Genomic DNA, 17,051 nt, shown 5'->3' with positions numbered 1-17,051 from the left:
ACAATGGACAACTAATCAATAAAAAGGAACAAACCCATGCAATAAAAACAGATAAATTTCAAAACATTATGCTCAATGAGAGATTTAAAAGTTCTACGTACATTATGATTCCATTCATATGACATTCTGCAAGAGGCAGAACTACAGGAAAGGATAGGTACAGCGAGGTTAATTGATATGGGGAGGTCTGACTACAAAGGAGTAGCCCAAGGGAATGGCATTGTTTTGGGGGATGATAGCACAGTTCTTTATCTGGATCGTAGTTGTGGTTTATGACTATAAATTTGCCAAAACTCACAGAACTGCACACCAAAACAGGGGAATTTTAGTGTCTGGAAATATAAATATAAAAATGTATAGTTATTTAAGAATATTAAATAGTTATTAAATATTTAATTTTTAAAACATTAACTGTGGTATTATCCTTAAATCATTCAATGATTTCTATTTGGCATTCATTCTGTGTTACTGTTTTCTTTTTTTTTTTTTTTTTAAATTTTTTATTTATTTATGATAGTCACAGAGAGAGAGAGAGAGAGAGGCAGAGACACAGGCAGAGGGAGAAGCAGGCTCCATGCACCGGGAGCCCGATGTGGGATTCGATCCTGGGTCTCCAGGATCGCGCCCTAGGCCAAAGGCAGGCGCCAAACCGCTGCGCCACCTAGGGATCCCTGTGTTACTGTTTTCATCCTTTAACATTTTCTATTATCAAATATCTGCATCAGGTAGAGATCATTTTTACATGTTAATAAAATATATAATTTTGTCACAATACAGTGTTCCTAATAATAATAATAAATCATGCATTTACTATATCTTTTTTCTTCTTTTACAAAAAAACCTCTGAAACTTTTGCCACAGAAAAATAATTCAGCTTATTATGGTCTCTCATTCTTATTTAAAAACTCATAAATGCAGGGGCAGTCTGGGTGGCTCAGCGGTTTGGCGCTGCCATCAGCCCAGGGCGTGATCCTGGAGACCTGGGATTGAGTCCCAAGTCAGGCTCCCTGCATGGAGCCTGCTTCTCCCTCTGCCTGTGTCTCTGCCTCTCTCTCTCTATCATAAATAAATAAATAAATAAATAAATAAATAAATAAATAAATCTTAAAAAAAAAGAAACCCTCATAAATGCAAGAAACAGTAAGTGTTGGTGAGGATATGGAGAAAAGGGAATCCTCTTGCACTGCTGGAGAGAATGTTAGCTGGTGCAGCCACAGTGGAAACCAGCATGAAATGGAGGTTCCTCAGAGTTAAAAATAGAACTACCCTACAATCCAGTAATTCTACAACCGGGTATTTATCCAAAGAATACAAAAATGGTAATTCAAAAGGATATATACACCATATGTTTATAGCAGCATTATCTACAATAGCCAAGTTATGGAAGCAGCCCGTGTCCACTGACTGATGAATGGATAAAAGAGATGTGGTATATATACACAATGGAATATTATTCAGCCATAAAAAAGAATGTCCTCCTACCATTTGCAACATGGATGGAGCTAAAGAATATAATGCTAAGTGAAATAAATCAGAGAAAGACAAGTACCATATGATCTCATTCATGTGTGGAATTTAAGAAACAAAACAAAAGAACAAATGGGGAAAAAAGAGAGAAAGGCAAACCATGAAACAGATTCTTTTTTTTTTTTTTTTTTTTTTTTTATGAAACAGATTCTTAACTCTAGAGAATAATCTGGTGGTTACCAGAGGGGGGGATGGGTGAAATAAGTGAAGGGGATTAAACAGTGCACTTATCATGATGAGCACAAAGTATAGGGTTGCTGAATGATTGTATTGTATACCTGAAACTAATATAACACTGTATGTTAGCTATACTGGAATTAAAATGAAAAACTTAATAAAATTCTAAAAAATAATACAAAGCTTTTTTTTTTTTTTTTTTTAATACAAAGCTTTAAATGAAGTGTTATGAAAGATAAAGAGTAGCCTGTGATTTGAGGAATTCCCCGGAAGTTCAATTTCTTGTTCTCAAGTCCTGAATACGTAGTAGCTGCCTGGGAATTTGGAAGTACCAGAGTCTTAACATCTTCCCAGGCAACCTTCGCTCTGACCCCCATTGTAAACTTCCACTCACCTCTAGCCAAAAGCCCTTCAGTTAAAAAATAATTTATGGGACTGATTTGGGAACTATGTGCACTAGCACTGACCTACACTCCTATAGAGAGAGATGCCAAAAGGAGTAAGTCAGAAACTGCCCGTGAAGACAGTGAGCACACAGAGTTGTGTGATGGGAGGTGGACACTTCGAGGAAGAAATATTTCCGGCTCGGGAAAAGCAGGGATAGTTTGGGAGTAGTTGTTATAGCCCTTCTTCTAACAGAGCCAGAAAGTTGGGAAAGGCACTCCCAGGGAAGGCCAAGGTGTGCCATGCAAGGCAGCTGAAAACAGAGCACGTCTGGGAATGGAGAGCTTCCCTGGCTGGGGAGTCCACCTCTCCCATGGACAGCTAAGGAGCCCCGATACAGCCAGCCTGAACTTCCTACTTACTAAGTGGGATTTAGTTCTGAGGTGAGGAGAAGGGCAGAATCCGAATGGTGCTTTGGTTCCAAAGCCTGTAAGACCAGAGAGAGGCTGAGACTCTCACCAGGGGCCTTCTGGAACAACACAGTGATAGAGGGAGAGGTTCTGAAATCTCATCTCAAATCCCTTCCAAACGCTACACTATGTTCACCTGGAACTTTCCAGCACATCAGGCTCTCTGCCTCTGGCCCTCCACACAGGCTGTTCCTTCCACCTGGGACACTTCACCCCCTTCTTAATCTAACACCTCCTCATCCTTTAAATCTCAGCAAATAGAACACTTCCTCAGATAAGCCTCCTGCAACATGTTCCTAAAGTCCCTATATTTCCTCAAGCACAGCCCTTTGCCACACTTTGCTACTGCATTTTACTCATTGATTTATTCTGGGGATGTGCTATTTATTTATTTGCCTGTGTCCTTGCTTTATAAGAGGAGTATAACATACCCACGGTTACAGGGTACGGTCTGCATTAACCTTCAGTGTGTAGCTCCATCAAGTCTTATCTATTTACATACTACCACAGCATCATCACCCCACTCAAGATATCAAAGGTTTCCAGCACCCCAGAAGGTTCTTCATGCCCCTTCCCACTCAGTGCTCTACCAATAAGAGGTAACCACCAGTGTCTATCTCTACCAACATCAACTAGTTTTGCCTGTCATGCACACAGTGTCTCCTGTCTGAAAGCCCATGGAGTTGTTCCTGCTACTCTCTGGATCCCAAAAGGCCCGAGCATGGAGCAGGCATGTGAACGTCTGCTAACTGAATGAGGAGACCAGGCTAGAGGGGGAAGCCAGAGTGCCTGAGGCCCTGAGTCCTGGCCCTGTTTGCATCTCTGCCCACCTCTGCTCCTGCACTGTCCTGCCTGAAATGCCCTCCTTTTTATCAGTCTCATCCCACCCCCCCTCTTTTATTAGAGAGGTGTGGCTCAAGTTCCATGCCCCTTGGGGAAGCTGGCCCCACAGCATCCTATCCCGCTGCATTCATTCCACAGACGCTACTTCATACATCCTTTCTAGGTAGATGTGTGTATGCCTTTTAATCTTGTTCCCCAAACAATCGGAGTCTCTCAAAGGAAAGATGCTGTTTTACTCTTCATGAAATGAGAGTCAACTTCTCATCTCCTCACTGTTCACAGAATATCCTGAGCTGCAAAAAATTTCTTCTGGCCTGTCTTCCTCATAGGGCTAGGAGGTTAATACCAGGGAACAATGGTGAGGATGTTTTATAAGCCACAGTTCGTTCACTTGACAAATCAAAGGCACTGTAATGTCTAGTTATATGAGTGTTTGCTGGAAAATTATTGGCTAAACTATACATGCATCATATGCACAACAAAAAAGATTAAAAAAAAGAAGAAGAAGAAGAATGCAGAAGATCTGTGTGTGCTAATGTGGAAAGATTTCAAACATATACTTAAGTGAAGAGCTAGGTGTCCAAACAATTTAGTGTGCTCCCTGCTGCCACAGGGCATAGGAGGAGGAAAAGGAAACGTACATTCACACTTGAGTCTGGGGAAGGGGGGAGTTTTGAAGAACACACAGGAAACTGATCACCCGCACCAGGACCCCTGGGGAGTGGGGCTGCAGGCCTCCAGTCAGTCGCCTTTTGGCCATAGAACTGTCTCATCAGTCCAGGGAGTATTTTTATGTTAATAGGCATTTTAACATAAAAATAAGGTAAAATGACTAAAATTCACCCTTAGGATAAACTGAGGGCAGCCTCCAGACACCTGGACTCAGGCCCCAGCAGCCAGGCAGACCCTGCAACAGACCTGGAGACGGAATCTGGCACAAGTCAGAGAGATGACAACAGCCTGTGAGCTCACTTAGAGCAACCCCTGGGGCCTTGTAAAGAGCAACATCTGATGCAATTGTACCTTTTGCTTAGCAGCCAAGAGCTGGGAGCTGAGAGCCTAGGGCCAGAGGTATCAAGGGGTCTGGGGCCACAAGGGGCCAAATGTCACCCACCCTGCCCCTTAGCTCAAATTGATGTGGGGCTGGGCGGGGCCTGGCTTCCCCACTTCCTGACAATCATGGACATCTAATGGTTGGGAGAAGCCACCCAAGGGAGAAGGGCAGAAGGACCCCAGCTCCCAGGGGCCTGCTGAACTTCGAAGCTCTGAGTGCTCCACAAGGCACAGGCAGGGCTTCCCAGTGGGTGTGGGGAGAAACAGTACAGCAACGTTTCTGCAAGGCCACGTCTATCTCTGTTTCTCCTCTCTCATCTGTAGGACTGCCATGTTGAAGCCTCACCCTTGACCTTGAGGAGTTACAGGACCACCTTCAGGGTCAACCAACCAATTCCAGCTGCCAAGTTAGCAGTGAGGTAGATTCTGTTCTCACCATCCTGGTTTATATTTGGATGGGCTCTTTGGTTGACCTTGAAGTTAGACTCCTTGAAGCCATCCCCTTACCCCCTAATGAGACCCCAAGATCCAAACAGTCCCAAGTACCCAATGAACCACGTACTATTCATCCAAGTGCCAAACACCTCCCTGGTTCACCTCAGCTGAATTACTTCAACAATGTCTAAGAGGGTCCCCTGCCTCCATTCTTTGCCCCCCGTCCCTGGGCTGCAGCCAGAATGACCGCTGAAATCACAAATTGAATCATATCTACTTCTGTGCTTAGAACGCCTCAAAAACTTTCTGCTCCTCCAAGAACACACCCAAGCTTCTGGCTGTGCCATATGAGGCCCTTCTTGATTTGGGCTCTGCCCCCCTCTCTCCAGCCTTCCTAGGGACTGTCCACTCTGCTGCTTGTTCTTCCTTCACCAGCCTTTAAAACGATAACTCTCCCTCGCACACACTCCTCCCTGGTTTCATCCCTGGCTGGCTCCTCTACTCGTAGCACAAACCATCACTGCTGTTTTCACACACTGTGACCACATCCCGTATCTCTGTCCCAGGCTTCTCACCTACTGACTGCCTAAACGCCATGCAGAGCTCCATCACGCCTCCCAAACCCAGTGATCCTCATGTCAGGCCCCAGGCAGCGCTGCCCCTCATGCCCAGCAGATGGCAGGTACTCAGTTTCCTCTCCTGCCACCTCTACCTGCAACTCCTCTGATGCTTCTGGTAGCTGTTGGTGGGATGCCATTCCCTGTGCCACACGGGCTGAAATACTATCAGGTCCTCCCTCACTCCTGACTTTTTAACCATCTGTTGTCCCCACGCCCCAACTTTGCGAGCTCAGGCCCGGCCCTGTGCACCCCCACTGGAACTGCTTCTAGGCACTCCCCTGCTCCAGTCCAGCCTCCCTTCTCTCGCTGGTGATATTTCTTAAGCCCAGACATGATTTGTCACAACCCTGCCCACAAATCTCCTGCAGCTTGCTGTGCTGAAAGAACAGAATCCAACTACTTCGTGTGGCATCCAAGGCCTCCCACACTCTGGCCCCAATCTATTGCTCCAACCACAGTGGGTAAGAGCAGTCCTAAGAACTGGCATGTACCGGGTGCTTTCCATGTGCCTCCTAATCTCTGTAACAACCAGGATTACAATTTGGCAGATGAGGAAACCAAGGACAGAGGGTTAAGTCACTCACCCAGGGTCACAGCCAAGCTCATAAGATGAGTGTACAGGATCATAAATGACAACCTTTTAACCCATTAGTGTTTCCTGACAGATTACATCCTTGAAGGCCACGATACACCTTTAAAAATAATCTTTGCAACAAGCTTCCTGTTGCCTCCTTGACATCCCACAGGGAATTGGGCAAGGGCTAGAGGAGGAGGGAGGGCAAGTGGTGTTTCTGAGATCAAAAATCAAAGAGACCACAGGTCAAAGGGACTCCTGATTACTTAATACAGATAAAATATTCACACCTAGCCGAAGCCAGGTGCCTGGTAAGGAACACTCCTCCTGATGACGACCCTGTTCCTGGAGCGATGTCTCCTGGCAGTGCCACAGCTTGTACCAGAGTAGGATATGTTCCTGCCACTAACCTCTAATTGCCCCAGGGCCTGAGGATCTCCAGACATGTGGCCTCAGCCCAGAGGTTTCTACTTCCTTGGGTCCTAGGGGCTATTGCTGGGGCCAGAATGAAGGGGCAAAATAAACCTAGCAATGATGATGATGGCAGTACAAGGGAGAGAGAACAGAGAGGACAGAGAAGAACGGAGCAGCAGAGAATAATGTTGGTGTGACAAACTCAGGAGATTGCCTGGATGGCCCTGATGTGTGTGAGGTTGGAGAGTGCGCTTTCTCGTGCCTTCTTCCACTCCACCCCCCTTTTTCTATCACCCTCACTCGGTGCTGTACTCCTTTATGTATCCATGCCTCCCTTCTGGAATGGGGACTCCCTTGCTGGTCTAATAACCAGCAGACCACAGGTGCTAAATTCATACTGAATGAATTGTGGCAGACCTTCCATACAAGTTGTTAACCCAGTATCTACTCTTCCCCTTCCACCCTAGTTATAGAGTCCCAATTTTATTTCAGGTGGTAACATGTCCAGTTGAAAGACTTCTCAGCCTCACCTGTAGCTACAGGAGGGGACAGTGGAAGCTACTGGGTGGGACTTCCAAGAAAGCTCCTGAAGAGGGAGAAAGACAGCTTGGTGTAGGTCTTTTCTGTCTGCCCAGGCCCCCCCACCCCCCTACCCACCCACTCCCCTGCCTGGCGCTTCCTGGAAACCTGTCTTGATGGCTGGAGCTCCCGCAGCCACCATGACACAGCCCTGGGCTTGGAAGCCCCACAGGAAGAATGACAGAACAGAGAAGTTGGCCCTAGGCTGCCTTCCCCAGATTTCTTTTAAAAACCTAACAGAGAATAAACTTGTACTGTTTTAAGCCACTGCTCCTTCTGATCTCTGCTTACCAGCTGCCAGATGCAATTAATTGATTCATGAATGAGCCAATTAAACATGCTAACTTACTCGTTGCTGACTTGCAGTTCAAAGGCCAGTCACCAACTCTGACCTCTCTGGTCCTTGCATACAACAATGATTTGCCATTAATCCAGGACATCAGGAAGACAGAGGGACGGAAACAATACAAGGATGAGGTTGTACAAGGTGGGAGAGTAGGGAGAGAGGGCAGGCACGTGAGGGGCAGAGAAGAGAGGGATGTGGGGGGCAGACAAGGGGAACAGAGGGCAAAGTGTGTCAGAGAATAGTAAAGGACAGTAAAGGCCTTCCCATGGAGGGAAGGGGAAGGTGATGGTGTCAAGACGTGAAGCAGCAGTCACCATTTAGAGAGCACTCTCTGTGGCCCAGGCATTATGCCAGACACTGGATGATCCTCTCTAGTCCTCATCCCCCTGAGGTAAGTGCTATCACACCCATTTTACAAATGAAGTAACTGTGGCTCTGAGATATTAAATAATTTCCCCTCAGTCACAAAAAGTGGTAGAGGCAGAAGACTTTCCTGAAGTAGCCTTAAAAGGGAGGGAGCGAGGGAGGGAGATATCATCCTTCCCTCTTTCTTTCTGTGCCTTACTGCCTGGAATGCAGATGTGATAGCTCAATCCATGGCAGCCATGTTGTACAAATGAGAACAGCCACACCCTAAGAATGACACAGCAAGGAACTGGAGGGAGCTTGGGTCCTTTATAACCTAGTGGAGCTTCCACAACTACCTGAGATTGTCTAACTTACTTGGAATCCCTATCCATAAATCCACTTGTAATGGTTTTAGATCTCAACTTGCTCAATTTTCCTCTAATTCTCAATAACAGATTCCAAGGCCCACTCCCAGAGATCCCGATTCAGCAATCACTTTGGGATGTACTACCCTAGAAAAATAGAGTCAGTCTATAAAAAACAAAGAAACAATCTGAGAGTCCACAGGAAAAAACCTGATGCCTCAAAAGCAGCAAATGTTGGTTGGTGATCTGCCCCAGGAAACCAACAAGTGCCACTGTTAAACTAACCTGTCATTATTTAAAGAAACAGAAGGAAGGAAAAGTTCATAAAAACACATTTGGGCCATTCCTCAGAAATATAAAAAGTGGCCCTCATGACCTCAGATCACTTTGTAATGGTGCTAGCAGATCATCCAAGAAAAAAGTAAACTGCTGGTCCAAAACTCTTAAGGAGAATAGCTCCTTTTGAACAAAAGAACCAGGCTGTCAGAGACGTCTGGGTGGCTCAGCAGTTGAGTGTCTGCCTTCCGCCCAGGGCGTGATCCTGGGGTCCTAGGATTGAGTCCTGCGTCGGGCTTTGTGCATGGAGCCTGCGTCCCCCTCTGCCTGTGTCTCTGCCTCTCTCTCTCTGTGTCTCTTATGAATAAATAAAATCTAAAAAAAAAAAAAAAAAAAAAGAACCAAGCTGTTGTGAGAGACAGATTTGCATAGAGAGCATTACTGGGAATTGGTCTTTCACAGCTGGCTGCAGCTTCCTGTGTGTTAGAAATTTTCTCCAACTAGTCTCTCAAGAGAGGGGCTGTGTTTCACTGTTTCAGTGTCTTCAGCAAGAGGGCCTAGCATAGTAGTGAGCACATAAATGCTTGATCCACAGCTACAAAGAGTCATCAGAAAAGAACTAAGGGAATTGTGGGTATTGGCCACACCGTCCACCAACCCCTAGCCCTGTGCCTACCAGAGTTGAGGTTGATTCCTGAAACCCCAGCCAAGGGGACTGAGAGTCAGTGTTGTCACGGTTCACCATTCCCACCAGACTACTGTCTGTCAGACACCCTCCAGGGATCTTCAAAGACCAAGTTCCCTTCTCTTCTGAAGCTATTCCTGTTTTGGAGTCCAGGAGTCCTGAGAATTCAGGCAAAGCTAAAGAGAGCCAGCACAGGCCTGGTTTAGCTCTGCCCCAGGCCTATTTAACACCCTTTCTAAGGGGTAGAAATCTTAACTGGGTGTAAACCATGGGCATAGGTGACACGTAACTCTGAACACCAGAGCTATCACATCTGTGGTCTCCTTGGAGTCCCCAGCACAGAAAAATCCATTCCTAAAGCAACTGACCCTTTCAGAGGTGCAGCCTTATTCTAAAGTTAAAGATTCAGGGATCCCTGGGTGGCGCAGCGGTTTGGCGCCTGCCTTTGGCCCAGGGCGCAATCCTGGAGACCCGGGATCGAATGCCACATCGGGCTCCCAGTGTATGGAGCCTGCTTCTCCCTCTGCCTGTGTCTCTGCCTCTCTCTCTCTCTCTGTGTGACTATCATAAATAAATAAAAATTTAAAAAAAATTTTCTAAAGTTAAAGATTCTTAGGGTCCACTAAGGATTATAAGTTTGTGCTACTCTGCCTGGCACCCAGAGGAGCCAAGTTTGCGGATGGAACATGGGCATGTATCCTCAAGGCCGGAAACCACTTTATTTTGCATGATTTTGTGGCTTTTTCTGGCTGCTGTCTTGCTTTAAGTTTCTGGCACCATCAGCTAGACTGACACTACTACTTTGTGTCCCCACCACACTTCTGGCAACCTGGCATAAAACGTGCCAGAAAGACCAACGTCCTGCTCTCCTGCTCATTCTCTCTCTGCATTTGTGTCTCCTGCCACATCCAGTTTCTTCTATTCAACCAGAGAAATTTAATGCAGTTCAACTCCACAGGCAATACTGAACAGGAGCTTCACGCACCAGGAAAAACAAGACCCTGTTCCCAAGGGGCTCAGAGACTGGTACAGAGACACATAAACAAGCAGCCACTTACAGAGTGATAATTACTATAGAAAGAGACCCCAAGCACAGAAAGACCAATGGCCACTCTGTCAAGGGGGATCAAGGAAGGAAGTTGAGGGGAGACATGCACTCCTTGGGAGGAACAAGCATGTGCAAAAGTGCAGAAGTCTGAGAGTGTGGCCTACTGGAGAGCACAACCATGGTGGGAGTTAATAGGGATTAGCTTACTATATGCCAGATACTGCCATTTTAGATGAGAAAACTTGAGGCACAGAGAGGGTAAGTAACTTGACCAAAATCACATTTACAAAAGGATGAAGACAGGTTGCAAAACAAATAGTTGAGCTTTAAAACTTAAGCTTTCAAATGTTACATTATATAGTATGCAAAGAGTTCAACTTGCTGAAATACAAAATTTAAGAGCTAAATTTATGCAGAGACGCCTGGGTGTCTGACTCTTGACTTTGGCTCAGGTCTGATCTAAGGGTTGTGAGATTGAGCCCCACATCGTGAAGACTGCTTAAGATTCTCTGCCCCTCCCTCTACATGTGTGCGCGCACTCTCTCTCCAAAAACAAACAAAAGCAAAAACACAAATTAAAGAGTTGAGTTTACACAGGACAGGTAGAGACTGGATATCATGAAGGGTTTCATACACAATGCTAAGAATGTGGACTTGAACTTTCAGCAGTGCAGCGAATAATGAATTATTATGAGAGCTTCCCCTTTCCACTACAGTTACACAGAAATATTAGATAAAACAATACATATCCTTAAACATACAGCCAAATTTGAAAGAGAGAGAGATACCCCATGTGCCAGAAATGACAAGAAAAACGGAAACATGAATGGTAAGTGGAACTGACACCACAATGACCCATGGACTTCTGAACCCACATCTGAAGTGGTTCTAATGGCTGGCTATGGCTTTGAGCCCCAATACCAAGACAAGAGCTTCAGAGGGCTGCCTGGTTTAGGAAAGCGACAAGAAGCTGGCAACTTCTCTGAGGCCTGATGGAGGGTAGGAGATCACCTCTAATAAGCTAAACTACTAAGTTAGCCCCACCCATGGAAATGACTGATCTGACCACTAACAGAATGGTGAAGAGGTACCAAACTAAGAAATGAACATGAAAACTGATCCAAGACCACCACAACACCAATGGACCCACCAGAAGCAAATTGCTCTTAGGGATACTTTCCTTTCACCACCTAAGACACAACATTTACCCATAAAATAGTCCTTTCTAAAGATGAGCTCATGAACCAAAGTTATAAACCACACAAGGAAATACTCCACTAACAGGAACAGACCCCCCACCCCCCCAAAAAAAGAGTATCATCCCCAAAATCAGAAATAATAATCTAAGACTAAGAAACAAGAACATTTAGATCACTGAAGAGATAAACAGCAAAGAAAAAAACAGATACAGAGGCTTGGATGGTAGAACACCCAACATATATCTAAGAGGAATTCTAGAAGGCCAGCATAGAGAAAATGAGAGAACAAAAGAGCTAAATGACTGAGAATTTCCTAGAATTTATCTTATTTTTATTTATTTTTTTAATTTTAAGTAGGTTCCACACCCAATGTGGGGCTTGAATTCATGACCCTAAGATCTCAAGAGTTATATGCTCTACTGACTGAGCCAGCCGGGTGCTGAGAATTTCCCAGAATTTAAAACAGAATTAAATGAAAGATGTTAAGGGGTGCCTGGGTGACTCAGTTAAGCATCAACCTTCAGCTCAGGTCATGATCTCAGGGTCCTGGGATTGAGCCCTGGGTCCAGTCAGGGTGTCTGAGCAGCAGGAGTACGCTTCTCTTTCTCCCTCTGCCCCCTCTCCTATGCTTACATGTGCTCGCTCTAAAATAATAAATAAAATCTTAAAAATAAATAAATAAATAAACAATAAGATGTTAAGTATCCTGGACTTCAAGAGCCGCATGTTCTTCCAACTAAATCAGTCAGGCACCCCAAGATGTCTAATTTTCAAACCAGTAAAGTGAATAAAGAAAACTCAAGCAATGTAACAGAGGGCAGGAAAGGAGAAAAATTGGCAAAAAAGGAAGGTATATGGAAAGTATGCAAAAACATGATATATATAAGTCAAATACCAAAAATGTAAATAAATTATACTGATTTAAGACAGATTTTCAGATTTGACTTAGAAATTTAAATGCAGGGCAGCCCTGGTGGCGCAGCAGTTTAGCGCCGCCTGCAGCCCAAGGTGTGATCCTGGAGACCCGGGATCAAGTCCCACGTCAGGCTCTCTGTATGATGCCTGCTTCTCCCTATGCCTGTGTCTCTGCCTCTCCCTCTCTCTCTGTCTCTATGAATAAATAAATAAAATCTTTAAAATAAAAAAAAAGAAATTTAAATGCAGCCATATTCTATTTATGAAAGAAAACTCCTGAACATGAAGACACAGAGGTTGAAAATTCAATGCAAATAACAGCCCCACACTGAGGTAGCGCTAGCATCATCTGACTTTAAGGCAAAAAGCAGAAAAGAAATTTAGAAGGAAGAATTAACAAGACTTGGTGACTGAATAAAAGAGGCATTGGAAGGAGGAAAAAAAATGAAGGGCCATCATCAGGTGACCAGAGGAATGGGGACACTCCCAATAAGGCAGGGACTCTGGGAAGAGGAGGTCTGACAAAAAATATAGGGGTCATTTTGGGGCATGTTGAGTTTCAGGAACTTTAGAGGCTCCCCGGTGACAATGTCCCATGAACAGTTACAGATACAGTCACAAACTGAAGTTTTCCAGAGAAGATTCTTAACACTCAGTATGAAGAATGTACATAATTCCTGGGGCACTTGGTTGGCTCAGTTGGTTAGGCATCCAACTCCTGATTTCAGCTCAGGTCATGATCTCAGAGTTGTGAGATCTAGCCTTGCATCAGGCTCTGCACTTGGCATGGAGTCGGCTTCTCTCCCTCTCTCTGCCTCTCCCCACTCCCTCCCTCTCAAAAAACAAAAAAGCAAACAAATAAAAAACCCTCAAAAAACAAACAAGAAGAAGAAGAATGTACATAATTCTTGTTTCTTTCTTAAAAAAGAAATCCAGGAGGGATCCCTGGGTGGCTCAGCGGTTTAGCTCCTGCTTTCGGCCCAGGGTGTGATCCTGGGGTCCCATGTCGGGCTCCCTGCTTGGGGCCTGCTTCTCTCTGCCTCTGTCTCTGCCTCTCGCTCTGTGGCTCTCATGAATAAATAAATAAAATCTTAAAAAAAAAAAAAAAAAAAAAAGAGAAAGAAATCCAGGGGCATCTGGGTAGCTCAGTTGAGCATCTGCCTTTGGCTCAGGGCATGATCTCGGGGTCCTGGGATGAATCCCACATGGGGCTCCCTGCAGGAAGCCTGCTTCTCCCTCTTCCTATGTCTCTGCCCCTCTCTCTGAGTAAATAAATGGAATCTTAAAAAAAAAAAATCCAAAAAACAACCAAACCCCAAGTACCAGTCCTGAGACTTACAATGACCTTGGCAGTAACCTGCATCTCCTTTTGATACCTGGCCCATCCAAACAATGCCTCTGTTGAATGGAAAGAGAGGCAGTGACAGACTCCAAGAGTGGTGGTACCCAGGGCTTCTGGAGACACAAGTCCCAAGTGCAGAGTAGAAAGATCTTTGGAAGAAGGAACCCTGCATCTCACAGCCATGAGAAAAAGACTTGCTAGAAGTGGGGGTCAGGAGCCAGAGGATCCCTATGGTTTGTTACCAGTAGGTTGACTACTTCCACTGCTGAATTCCAAGGTTCAATTCCAGTATCAAATAACTACCTAGTGCCCAATCCCATTCCCAGGGGGTGTGTGGTGGTATAAAGGATAGCCATAATACAAGAAAGACCATAACAACTCCCGTAAGAGAAATGCCAAGAGCTCTGGCTTTGAAGAATGACAAGTCCCCCTGTGCAGTTCAGGGGAAGAGTCATGAATTCATGGAAGAGGTGACATTGGAAATTTTTTTCTCTATGTCCCCCTGTTTTTTTTTTTTTTTTTAATTTTTATTTATTTATGATAGTCACAGAGAGAGAGAGAGAGGCAGAGACACAGGCAGAGGGAGAAGCAGGCTCCATGCACCGGGAGCCCGACGTGGGATTCGATCCTGGGTCTTCAGGATCGCGCCCTGGGCCAAAGGCAGGCGCCAAACCGCTGCGCCACCCAGGGATCCCTATGTCCCCCTGTTATATCATTCCAGGGGCACCAGAATTTCTGCAAGTGTGCCTCCCAACTCAGGCCTTCAATGCACTTACTGCTTTCCACAGTGGAAGCTGGTCATTTCTAACAATGTTTATTAAGTGCTTACAAAGAGGCAGGCACGTGCTGAATGTTTTATGAGCATTCTTTCATTTAATCCTCTCAATTACCTTCTAAGGTGTGCCTCCCAGTTCACAGAAGAGGAAACCGAGGCTTAAAAAGGCAAAGGAAACTTTCCCAAGGTCACTGAGGTACAGTCACAGGGCCAGTTGAACCCAGGTCAATCTCAAGAGCCTACATTCTTTTTTTTTTTTTTTTTTTTTTAAGATTTTATGTATTTATTTGAGAGAAAGAGAGAGCACGCGTGCATGAGTAGGGAGGGGGCAGAGGGGGAGAGAGGAGGAGAGAGAACCTCAAGCAGGCTCTACATGGGGCTCGATCCCGTGACCCCGAGATCATGACCTGAGCTGAAACCAAGAGTCGGAAGCTCAACCAACTGAGCCACCCAGGCACCCCTCCAGAGCCCACATTTTAACTGCTTTGTCATACCATGTCACATACTACATGCTCTGCTTACCCTCCTGGACGATCATGTCATCATAGCTCCCTGCCATGACGAGCACCAAACACAGTACACAGCTGTAGCAGGATGACAGAGGGAGGAGCTGGATTTGAGTCAGAGCTCCTGGGCTTGTCCCAGCTTGAGTGCTCCCTGTGGAGGTTGAGTGAATCTCTCCAATTATAAAGCAAACAGTGTCAGGCACAATGATAGACAATACTACATAATCTAATCCACACAACAATCCATCAATCCCATTTTCCAGAAGAGGAAACCAAAGCTCAGAAGGGTTCATAATCTGTCAAAGGCCCTCAGCTAATGAGTGAGAGAACCAGGATTCGAACCCAGACCTACCTCCAAGGGCTGAATTTGTAGCTGCGGTACAAATAGCCTTGAACATCTCTAGACCTAGAAGTGAGGGGGAAGAGGAAGGCAGAGAACCCTGCCTGTGGACTTAAGAAGACCAAATGCAGTAGTGAACATGGGAACACTGACCCTGTTTCAGGCCAAAGGAAGGCCTAGAGAGGAGGTCAATGACCACAGGTTTGTACACAGCCGCAGTGTAGGCAAGAATCCTATAAAGAGCCTTTTTCCAAATAAGATCACATCCACAGGTTCTAGAGATTAGGACGTGGACCTATCGCTTGGGCAGCCACTATCCAACCCATTAGAGGTGGAATCAGAAGAATGGAGACATATATGGAGAGAATGAGGGAGGGAAAACCTCTGGATGGAGAGGAAAGAAGGGTTCAAGCTGTCCCGCGGCTCCCAGGAACTAACTGAATGGCGTATTATGAATAGGAACAGAGGCGTGGGAAAAGGGGAGAAGGGCGAGCTCTGCCTTGAAAACTGAGCATTCCAGGAGCCAGGCGGACATGTGGGTCTGGCACTCAGCAGAAGAGGATCTGTGGCAAGTCGTTCAGTATTTGTGCCTATAAGGGAAGAAGCTGTGAGAGGAGCAGAGAAAGGGCAGAAGTCAAAGCACACTGTGTGGAAGCAGAGGAGAGCAGAAGAGGAAGAAGGGCAGCAAAGGCACAGGGAGGAAGGAAACCCAGGCCAAGCAAGATGAGCCAGTTCACCTTGGAGCGGGCAGGGCCAATCTCTTTCTGCTTCGTGTTTCTGCAGCTGCAGGCTACTATGGCAGTGGGCATAGAGAGGGCTAAAGTAAGAATCAAACAGTGAACAACTGAGTGAGAAACCAAGTAGAAGAGATTTCAGAGACGCAAAGAAAAGAAGTTATGGCATCTGTAGAGCTTGTGATGTCCGTGGTTCCAAGGGGCAGCATCCCAGGAGAGAGATACAGGCGAGTGGAAGAAGGCTTAGTGCACATTGTACATGGACTATGGAGATGAAAGCTGTGGGGGATGACTAAAAGGATGAGCAGCCAGTTGCCCTGGAGAAGGTGAATTTCTAGGGCTCCAAGTGACTCCCACACAAGGTCACATGCACTCTCTGCCACACACAAGCACAACCCTGGCCATTGGGCTCTGCTTTCAAACCCCATGTATGTTCCATATGCTTCTCCACAGAAGATACACAGATGCCACAGCTCATCTGTGAAAAATAGGGGGGCTGTGAACCCCTGAGTCAGAGGCTGCCGCCCTGGCCTGGGAAGACCCGCCTGCACCCCTGGCAGCCCTCGGTGGGGAGGGCAGATAGCAGGCTCTCCCAGACAGGAGCTGTGTGGAGAGCAGGGACTGCTACCAGCGGGTGACTCAGGCCATGTTTGCCAGCCCTCTCAGTGCCCACCAGCCTCAGAGGGGGCAGACTGGGCTGACTATGTCACACTTCCTTTCCTCAGTTCTATTTTTGAAGACACAACTTACAGAGTGACAGTTCTCCTGAAGACTTTGAAAGGCCTTTCGATCAGCAGCCAGAACCAACATCCTATACATACTTGTATATGTGTGTGTGTGTGTGTGTGTATACACACACAACTCTGCTCACACCCCAACAAGTCTACCCGCGACAAGGGAAGTGGCCAGAAAATGCCTTATGGCCTCTCTAAGGGCAACAGGGAATAGTGCAGTCTCACAGTCCCTGAGTACCCAGGAGGTCAGAGCCACCACCTTACCCAACAGACAGGACTTCTATGGCCTACAGAAGGGGGCATGTGAGCACGGACTCTGCAACTAACTGGTTCACAGGTCAGAGAGTGCTGTATTACAAAAG

General features: G+C 46.0%; 1 protein-coding gene across 3 annotated transcripts in view; it reads right to left on the bottom strand.

Moving 5' to 3' along the window:
• PPARD (peroxisome proliferator activated receptor delta) overlaps nt 1-17,051 on the bottom strand; it is an 87,765-nt gene that overhangs the window by 38,510 nt on the left and 32,204 nt on the right. The gene's annotated exons all lie outside the window — the stretch shown is intronic.

Source organism: Canis lupus, chromosome 12 (assembly GCF_003254725.2).
Source record: "Canis lupus dingo isolate Sandy chromosome 12, ASM325472v2, whole genome shotgun sequence".
NCBI classification, from domain to species: domain Eukaryota; kingdom Metazoa; phylum Chordata; class Mammalia; order Carnivora; family Canidae; genus Canis; species Canis lupus.
This window is presented reverse-complemented; position numbering and strand designations above follow the sequence as displayed.